The 9781-nt window shown below is 42.8% G+C and overlaps 1 protein-coding gene and 1 long non-coding RNA gene across 3 annotated transcripts in view; both read right to left on the bottom strand.

The window, feature by feature from the left end:
• The window catches only part of Gabrg3 (gamma-aminobutyric acid type A receptor subunit gamma 3), a 623439-nt gene that overhangs the window by 403602 nt on the left and 210056 nt on the right, over positions 1-9781 (bottom strand). The gene's annotated exons all lie outside the window — the stretch shown is intronic.
• LOC120099822 (uncharacterized) overlaps positions 1-9781 on the bottom strand; it is a 138613-nt gene that overhangs the window by 76501 nt on the left and 52331 nt on the right. The window contains exon 2 of the long non-coding RNA XR_005499100.2: positions 343-9645. This is a non-coding gene — a long non-coding RNA (uncharacterized LOC120099822). The remainder of the gene's footprint in view (positions 1-342; positions 9646-9781) is intronic.

Below are 9781 nucleotides of genomic sequence, written 5' to 3' on the forward strand. Positions count from 1 at the left end.
ACCCCAAAAGTACAACAATGTCAAGCAACCAGAGCTTCCAGGGACTAAGCCACTACCTAAAGACTATATATGGACTGACCCTGGACTCTGACCCCATAGGTAGCAATGAATATCCTAGTAAGAGCACCAGTGCAAGGGGAAGCCCTGGGTCCTGCTAAGACTGAACCCCCAGTGAACTAGACTATGGGGGGAGGGCGGCAATGGGGGGAGGGTTGGGAGGGGAACACCCATAAGGAAGGGGAGGGGGGAGGGGGATTTTGCCCGGAAACCGGGAAAGGGAATAACACTTGAAATGTATATAAGAAATACTCAAGTTAATAAAAAAAAATAAATAAAAGGCACCTGGGAACAAATACATAACAAATTACCTTCGCTTGCCACATAATTCGTCTGAGACTTGACCTAGGCATGAGTCACAGAAATTCTCTGCTTGGCCATGCTTTGGTTAGGCTCCTGACTGTCTTGGGGCCTTGTGTACACACCCACTTTGCCATTTGTGAGGTCCTGTTGTTTGTATCTTTCTAAACTTCAAACTGAAACTAAATCCCCTATGCAACCGTGTAAGGAGCTAATAGCACTGAAGCATTTTTAGGTTGTGAGTGGCCTCCTGTTAGATGGTTCAGGTGGCCTTGTCAAAGGATCTAAGGGAGGAGGGTTTTCTTCTTCATGCCCCAAATCCAGTGCTCCTGCCTTCCCCGGGGTGTACTAAGCAGCACCTTGGAAACCAAGACCAGAAAGTTTTCACAAGACTACAACCCTGCAGTGCCCAGACCTTAATTGTTGTCTTTTGAACAGTGAGAAACAAAATTCCATTCACAACGTTAATTTTTTTGATATATTTTCTTTTATTGAAAATAATTTATTTTCTTATACAATATATCCTGATTACAATTTCTCTTCCTTCTACTCCTTCCAGTTGCTCCCCAGCCCTTCCTCTTCAGATATACTATTTCTATCCATAATTAGAAAAGAACAAGCTTCTAAAAGATAACAGCCAAATATGACAAAATAAAATACAATAAAATGAAGCAAAAATGATCATACTGAAGTTGGATACAGCAACCCAACAAGAAGAAACGTGTCCTAAGAGCAGGCACAAGGGTCAGAGACCCACTCATTCTCACAGTCAGAAGTCTCATAAAAATCCCAAGCTAATAGCTATATTCTACACAGAGATGACCTGGTGTAGAGCTGTGTAGGCCTGCTGCTTGCTGCTTCAGTCTCTGTGAACTTATATGTGCCTGGCTTAGTTCATTCAGACTTCATTGTTTTCCTGGAGTCTTCCTTCCTCTCTGGTTCTTACAGTCTCTCTGCCTCCTCTTCCACAGGATTCCCTGAGTTCTAAGGAAAGGGATTTAATGGAGACCTCTCATACTAGACCTGGCTTAGGTAAACAAGGACAAGAGACTGGCAGAGATGCTAGGGTAAAACCAAACACTACTGATGTAAATATAATAATAATAAAGTGATTCCTAATTATGTTCTGCTATAGTTCCAAATTGTTGTAGTTCCAAATTACCCTTATCGCCTTAATGATGATCATCACTGCCCTCTGCATCTAACCTAAAAACCTTGTAACTATCCAGTTAAACTCTTTCTTAACAGACTTACTTAACCTATCACTAGATTGTATCAACCCAAAAGCGACAAGTGTCACAGGAGCTAGATATAGAACTCTGAGCTCCTTCTCCAGCCATCATGTCTATCTGCACACTACCATGCTTCCCACCAGGATGATGATGGACTAAGCCTCTGAACCTTTAGGTCAGTCCCAATAAAATGTTTCCTGTTATTTAGAGTAGCTCTGGGGGCTGGAGAGATAGCTCAGCAGATCAGAGCCATGCCTGTTCTTCCAGAGGTCCTGAGTTCGGTTCCCAGAAACATGGTAATGGGATTCAATGCCCTTTTCTGGTGTGTCTGAAGACAGTTATGGTGTGCTTACATGAATAAAAATATAAATAAATAAATAAATAAATAAATAAATAAATAAATAAATAGCTGTGATTATGGTGTCTCTTCACTGCAATGGAGACCCAAAGAAGGACATCAAGAAATATCATTTTATATCTCCCATCTGCTCAAGTGGCCTTTCTGTTCAAATTGTTCAATGTAACCTGGGAATGGGACCTGAAAAATCTTTAAGGATGACAGCACAAGTGGAATGTGTAAGCCTACAACAGACATAACAGCGAAATCATCCATTCAGGGACACTTTCTCTCTGGGTATCAGCTGCAGCCAGCAGAATATTATGAAAGAGCTTATTCCTTCATTGATCTCTACGTATGCAGAGTGATTTCTCACTGGCAAGGCATATTAATTCTAGAACTCTATAACAGAGATTCCCAAGCTTAGTGGTAACTCACTTAGTGATGTTCACACCCACATACTTTAAAGTCTGGGAGTTTAACATCTTTGGCTCTGTCCCTTATATAAGCTTCAGAATCAGTTATCTTGTTGTAACACGGCATTTGAGGTCACCTAAATCCATCTTCCCCAGCCATGCTTCTCATGTTGGTGCCAATGTAGGCTCCCCTCTTTGAGAGGACAGCCATGTTTTCACAGCAATGTTCTACAGAAAATGTACCTGAATGTAGACTGAAAGAATCTTCAAGGAAAATTAAATATCCATATTAGGCAGCAGTATTACCCGGGGACCTAGGGCTCACTATTGGATTTTTAGTTTCATGGATGCAGGGATTTAAAAAATGATCTTAGATGAGAGCACCAGGAAGAAAGTATATTAGCATTTGAGACTAAACCACAGGGCAGGGGAATGGTAATCATTAGATCACAAAATGTGCCCCCTAAAATGCATTCCTCAGCAATCCCAGGAAGCCAGCTTTCCTATGTCAGAAAAATCTGTTATCAACCCCTCCCCATCCTTAGTACATACACACACTGGCCAGTCAACACCTTGGGGCAATGTACATCTAGTTCCTGCATCAGATCAAAGTCCACACACTAACTCTCAGGGCTGTTGAGGCCCTTAGACCTCCTCCCTGTAATAACCGCCCTTAAAAAACTGACAAGGTGCTTCCTCTGAGCTGCCATTTCTACTCTCCAAAGTCAACCTGGCAATTTGGCCTCCAAAAATTTTTTTAGTTTTGCTTCACTGTGTAAGAGTAATCTCAACAGCTACTAAGAGGAAGAGAAGAAGAAAAGGAAGAAAGTTGCCTTTTTAGGTTAGAACATCCAAGAAAGCCAGGTTGTTCAGAAAAAGATGTTGATGAGCAGCTGCATGTGGAAGAAGTCAGAGAAAGAGTGGGAACCTTAAGTGTCAAGAAAAGCATGCTTAGCCTTTTGACCAGTATTGAAAACAAAACAAACCAAAACATAAAAAGAGAGAGAGGAGGAAGAGGAGGAGGAGGAGGAAGAAGAGGAAGAGGAGGAGGGAGAGGGGGAGGAGGGAAAAGAAAAAAGAAAAACATGTTTAGTGTGGAGCAATGGACATGAGTATAGGGGGCATTCCATTCCAGGATTTTGTGTCTCCATCCAGACTAGGGATGTGCCATAGTTAGATATGGAAATAGAGACAGTTTTTAAGGAAGGAAACAGATCCATGCAATAGGAATGGGCTAGTGGGATAAGAGAAGAGTTGCCCAAGTGCCACGGCACTTTTAGAACGCTTAACCATCACCCTCACTTTCTGTTTGAGACTGGACCACTGTCAGTGTGCTGCAGTGTTACAAGGAATGTGGGGAGAGGCTCACAGCCTTTCTTTGCCAACTGTCTCCTTTCTTGTGCTAATCCTAAATTCTAACAGTCCCTGTTTCCATCTCCAGGGCATACTCCCCTGCTACAGCTACTGTCCCCACACTGAACTTTCAGAAATTATAACAACAGCGTTTATGGAATGCTTATTCTTGCTAGCTGCACCTCTAGATGCCTATTATCCTTTTTCCTTTGGAGCCGTAACAATTGTACACATTTATGGGGTAACGTGACGAGCCAACACTGTGCCCAAAGCGGGAAGAGCACATCAGGTCAGTAGCATCTCTGCCTCTTCAATGCTTTTTTTCTGTTCATGGTCTTCACATTCTCTGCTTCTTTATAAACACTGCACGAGAGCGCTGTCAATTACTGGCACGGTGATGCTGGTGGAAGGCTAGAGTGTATTCCTATGACCCAGTATTTTTTTTAATCTTTATTGTTTTACTTTCTTTGAAAATTCCCATACCAATCTGTAGAAATAATTGAGCCAGGACAAGAGAAAGGTAGCCCAGACCTCTGGACCACAAGCTCAGATGGTCTGAAACTTTTCCTCTGAAAATTCTTGCTGACTTGGAGACACACTGTCTATCAGTACACATCAACTGTAATGTCCAAAGCAGCAGGCAAATTAGTCTCAGTACGGTGCTCCCCTCCTCCACTCCTTGTGGGCTCATCATATACCAATGCTCAGTCTGCTAGCCACCCTGAGCACAAAGGCTTAAGCTTATTCCCTTGCTTAATCTAGCAAGGTCTTTGTCAAGCTGTTCAGGAAACACTAGCTCATAAAATGAATGGTTAAGGATCCTGTGTTAGCATTTTGTCTAAGCTCCACCCCACAGTTACCTAGCAACAGGCAGATATGCCTGACTCTATGTAAAAGGGGCTGCTTGCCCCCTCCTCTCTCTTGCCTTCTTGCTCTAGTTCTGTCCTCTCACTCCTTCCCCCTCTCTCACCATTCCACTCCCTCCTCTCTCTCTCTCCATGTACTCATGGCCAGCCTCTACTCCTCTATACTTTCTCTGTGTAGACTACCATCTCAACTCCCCTCCCCATGCCCTGAATAAACTCTATTCTGTACTATACTATCCTGTGTCTGGTCCCTCAGAGAGAAGGGATGCCTTAGCATGGGCCTGCAGAGGCACCCCTCCCCCACCCACCCTACACCCTGCACCTAACTACATATCGACCAAATATATTTCTTCTCTTTTTGTTTATAAAACACAACAGCCTGCACTGACATCTTTCTTGAGTTCACACAGCTCATCCCCAGTGCCACCATCCAACATCCATTGTACACCAATGTTCCCTGTGGTACAAATAGTGCAAGAAGTGGAACTGCCAGTATAGACCCAGACAAAGGGCTGAGAGTTTCCTCCTGCTAGCTCTTTGTGAAATCCCATAATATATATATATATATATATATATATATATATATATATATTAACAAAGTCATCGTTGTGTGATATCTTTGTGACAAAATAAATAGATAGAAGTAATTATAATTTGCAGCCAAATGCATCGAAACAATAATTTTGCTTGTGGTGTTTTGAGGCTCACCTGTGTATATATACAAAAACATCCAGCAGCAAAACCTTGATATGTTGCTGTTTTCTGTGTATAGCTGTGACCAGCAGTCTCTGTAGGCTTTTTATTCCTCTCTAGCCTTTGCTCTAGGCAAACTGCCCAGGCCTTGCTATGGAAGCTCTGAGGCTGTTTAGAGCAAGGGACAATAATTCTTTTCTGTCAGTCAGCAGTTAGGGGTGAACTAGAAATGTTAAAGGCAACAGCTGAGGTATTCTTAGAACAAAAGTCAAAATGCATTGTAAAGAGAAGCCAGGGAAAGCTCCCTCTGGAGGTGGCTCCCTGGGGGCCCTTCACTGGGCTCTCTGTTCTCTGCTTTGTTTGATGTATTGGGCACAGGTCTGGATAAGTTCCTTGCAAGCTAATGTCAACCATGTGTCTAAACACACATTGATTTTTAGATTAAAAAAACATAACTGGAAAGTATCTAGATTTCCTCAAATTTTTATGTAAAATCAAGCAGATGAACCAGGATAATGAAGAATCTACAAACAATATCTCTAAAAAATAAAACAGGCATGGAGGAACCAAAGCACTGCATATTCTCAGTGTGTTCCAATCAGTCTCCTAAGCCCCATGGAGGACAATACTGGACACCAGCATAGTGACAATAAAAGAGGTCACTAAAGCAACCAGATGGTCACATACCTGGCAATGTTAACCTGTCTGGAGAAGCCCTTGCCTACTTTACAGCACGAGCGGAAGCAGGGCTTCTAGCACATAGCAACAAGACTCTTCATAGTGGAATAGCAAATGCAGAGCACCCCAGGGATGAGGAGGTCCATGATATCCACACCACAGAGGGTCAGGGACACAGCACTAGAGACCAGCCTTGATCCAGTGATAGCTTTACACACGACATATTTGTCAGCTCTACACAATACAGAGTCCAAGGTGTGGCCAGTTTATACCAGGGTCCACTTTTGGTGATGCAGCAGAAACTTGGAGTTTCAGAACTTGGTGTCATAAAGGAATTTGTTGATATATATGCTTAGGATACATTTTATCACACAAGAAGTAATGCCTATAAATCCAGAGGCAATCAGTCCGCTAATCAGGACTATTACAGATAAATGAAATTTAGGATGCTACAGGATTAAACAGTCATTAAGCTACATTCCCTTAACAAAGACATATCCCTATCAGGCAGCTGAAGGAAGCAGCATATGGCTACAACCACCATTAAATCCTGATCTTACATTAAATCCTTTGTGCTCTTCTCAGGAAGGAGCCATCTTGGGAAAAATGATTCTGGGTAGCAAATATTCAAAAAGGAACAAAACTGGTGTGTGTATAAACTGATGTCATGGACACTCCATGGTATAATTAAAAGGGAGGTTTTATTGCAGATAGGAAAAAGAGAGAGAGAGAGGCACAGAGAGAGAGACAGAGACAGAGAGAGAGACAGAGAGAGAGACAGAGAGACACAGAAACAGCCAGAGGCATCTGGAAGAGTCTAGAGCAGAGAAAGTAGTAGATTGAACATGGGCATGGCCATGAGAGAAGCAGGAGCAAAGCAGAGCAAGGAGAGCAGCAGGAATATGGTGGGGGAGGGGGAGAGGGCACAGGAGAGTAGAAGGGAAGAAAGGAAGACCAGAGAAAGAACAGATCAAAAATAGCAGGACTATAAGGAAACTGAGTAGCTTGGGATAGACTGCCAGCATGAACTCTGCAGTGTGTAACAACTAAGTGGGAAATGGGTAAGCCTGAAGGCTGGCATATGCTTTGATATACTAATAGGCACCACAGATAGCTATTTGTCCCTTCTGCCTTTTGAAATTTGGGGAAATGGAGTTTTGTTTGGACCTGACAGTATATTTAAAATAACTCAGGTGATATGCATGATGACATGCACTTTTGGCATCAAAAGTGATGACGTTTTGAATGGAGCGTTAAGGATGTCCTGTCACAAGAGATGAGTATGGATGTTTGATGAGGTGTTGCCCTCCTAATACCAGAAGGCACTTTGTGAACAGAAGAGAGTGTTTCTGGAGGGGCATACACAGATGGAGAATGCAATTTGGGCTACTCAGATGGTGCTGGGTAAAAACTGCAGCTGGCATTATAGAGTACTGGGAATGGCTGCCCACACAGCTCAGCATCCCTAGAATCACTAGCGTGAGAACACCATTGACTAAGTAGCACATGAACTTGCCCTCTAGGTCTTCTGTGTATCCAAGGTTTTGCAGCACTATAAATGTCCCTGGATCCTGAGAGAGGTAGCAAGATGCTCGTTTACTACTCAGTAAGACAAAATTGCTCCCTTAAAAAGAAATATAGTCCCTGGTAGTCCAAATGACAAGAATTCAGACAGAATTTCTGGTAGTCTGGGTTGATGCTGCAGGTGCATTTCTAGACAATGCATGTGATGTCCACTCTGCAGTATAGCTAGAGTTCAAAGGATGTCACTTGGTGACTTTCTGAGAATGCACTGGCTCACATACATAGTCAAGAGACCCCAGAGAGAGAGAGAGAGAGAGAGAGAGAGAGAGAGAGAGAGAGAGAGAGAGAGAGAGCTGATACACAAATATGCAAGGATTGCCTCTGAAAACTCCTGCAGGCCTATGCTGCAGTGCTTCTTCCCAAACCAGGGTCACTTTCTTAGCAGGCGGAAGTGGATCACTGAGGAGGGGCTGTTGATGGTTACAGCCTGACCCCTAGTTCTGGCCTCCCTCTCTACATACTTCCACTGCCATGAACTGAACTGCTCAAGTGTCAGCTTCCATGAATTGAGATGCTCTAAAACTAGGAGCTGAAATAAATCCCCTTTAAATTGGTTTCGTCAGATATTATGATCATAGAATTTAAAACAATAGCTGGCACAGAGATAAATAATCAAAGTCAATCGAAGAGCCCTGAGCTGTGAGTTTCAAAGGAAGAGAAGACAGTAAGAGGCAATGTGGAAACTAGTCCTGGCAATTCCCCCAATACTCTACTGCTAAGAAAGCCCATAAGGGATAGCCATGCTGGGAACTTAGAAACTTTCTTGTATTTCCAAGGCAGCTCATGTTCAAGACCCAAACTAAGTGCCAAGCACTGCATCTGTGCTTACTACAAACCAAGTCACACAAGCCATCTGCTTGTACACCCTTACTCTTTGACTGACGTGTAAGCTGAGATCTGAATATTCACATCTCCCCACTGGACAAGAGCAATAGTGCTTTCCCTGCCAGAAGCCAGACATGCACATTAGCAAGGTTTTAGGTCATCTACATGCAAGAGCACATACACAATGAACAATCACAGGACAATTGGTGCTGGTCCACCTGGCAAAAGGGGAAAGCATGTTTTTCTTGTAATTATTTCCTAACTACTGTTATAGTCCCTCTATGTGTACATATTATACACCAATGCATGCACCCACAAACAACCTGGGAAGAAATACTCTGTCTACCTGTGTGTTGACTAATAGCATTCCATTATTGACAGGTTTCAGTCACAGATGAAAGAAGGAAATATTTTCATTAGACACAACCAGCAGAAAGGTTCATTAACTAAAATTGAAATACCTCAAGTTATAGTTTGCTTCCGGATTTGGAGATATACATCTAAAACTCTGAGGTTTTTTAGGTATTACCAAAAACATGTGGACTGGAGTTTTGCAGAAAAGTGTGACATCCTTCCTCTGACATCAAGCCCATTCAGTGTCCTATGGATCAGTAACCATATGCACAAGGTTTGAGACGATGCTCCCTTTACCCACCCCACACCCAACCCACTAGCCCAGCACCCTTGTTCCAACACCTGATGACCAGGCTGAGTCAGCCTTGAGTGAACACACAGTCTAATCTAGAAGGGGCAGACTCGAAAGTAGTAATTATATATTTTCAATCTGAAGATTGCTTGAGATGAGAGATTCAGAATCTATTTGGGGACACATAAATAATATAGTGGCAATTGGCATATTTTTACATCAGCTTTCCCATTTTAAACAGCTACTTAGGCCAACTGAGGAAAACTGCTAACAAAATACAAATGAGATCATATTTCATACAAGCATCCTTCACTTTCTCTCCCAGAGTCACTCAATACACTTTTCTCATCAAAATTTCACAGTATTAGGGTTCTAAGATCTCCCTGGGAAACCTGAGGTGTCCAACTCAGGCGTCCTGCTCCACCCACACTGAGGCTGACATGTTTGCCTTCCCTCTTGGTTTTTATTTTCTACAGTTCCATATGTCTTTGTAGTCATCTTTATATTATTCCTGATCCATCATTTTTCTAGTATCCTATTGTATCTTACATACTGACTTTTAGTAACATCTCCATGTTATTTTCAGTGGTGGCTCTAGGGAACGTGATATTTATCTTTCTGAGCACAGGCTGTCTTCTTCTGGTCATTAGGGTCCACGCTGCGGGCAGCACAGGACATGGGAAAGCATGGGCAAGCATGACTATGTACATCGCAACCACCAAGCCTAGCCATGAGGAAGGAAGGGTTCAGGGTGAATTGTTTGCCAAGAGCCACCTCATGTCTCTTCTACTTAC

This window comes from Rattus norvegicus, chromosome 1 (genome assembly GCF_036323735.1).
Source record: "Rattus norvegicus strain BN/NHsdMcwi chromosome 1, GRCr8, whole genome shotgun sequence".
Taxonomy (NCBI): Eukaryota; Metazoa; Chordata; class Mammalia; order Rodentia; family Muridae; genus Rattus; species Rattus norvegicus.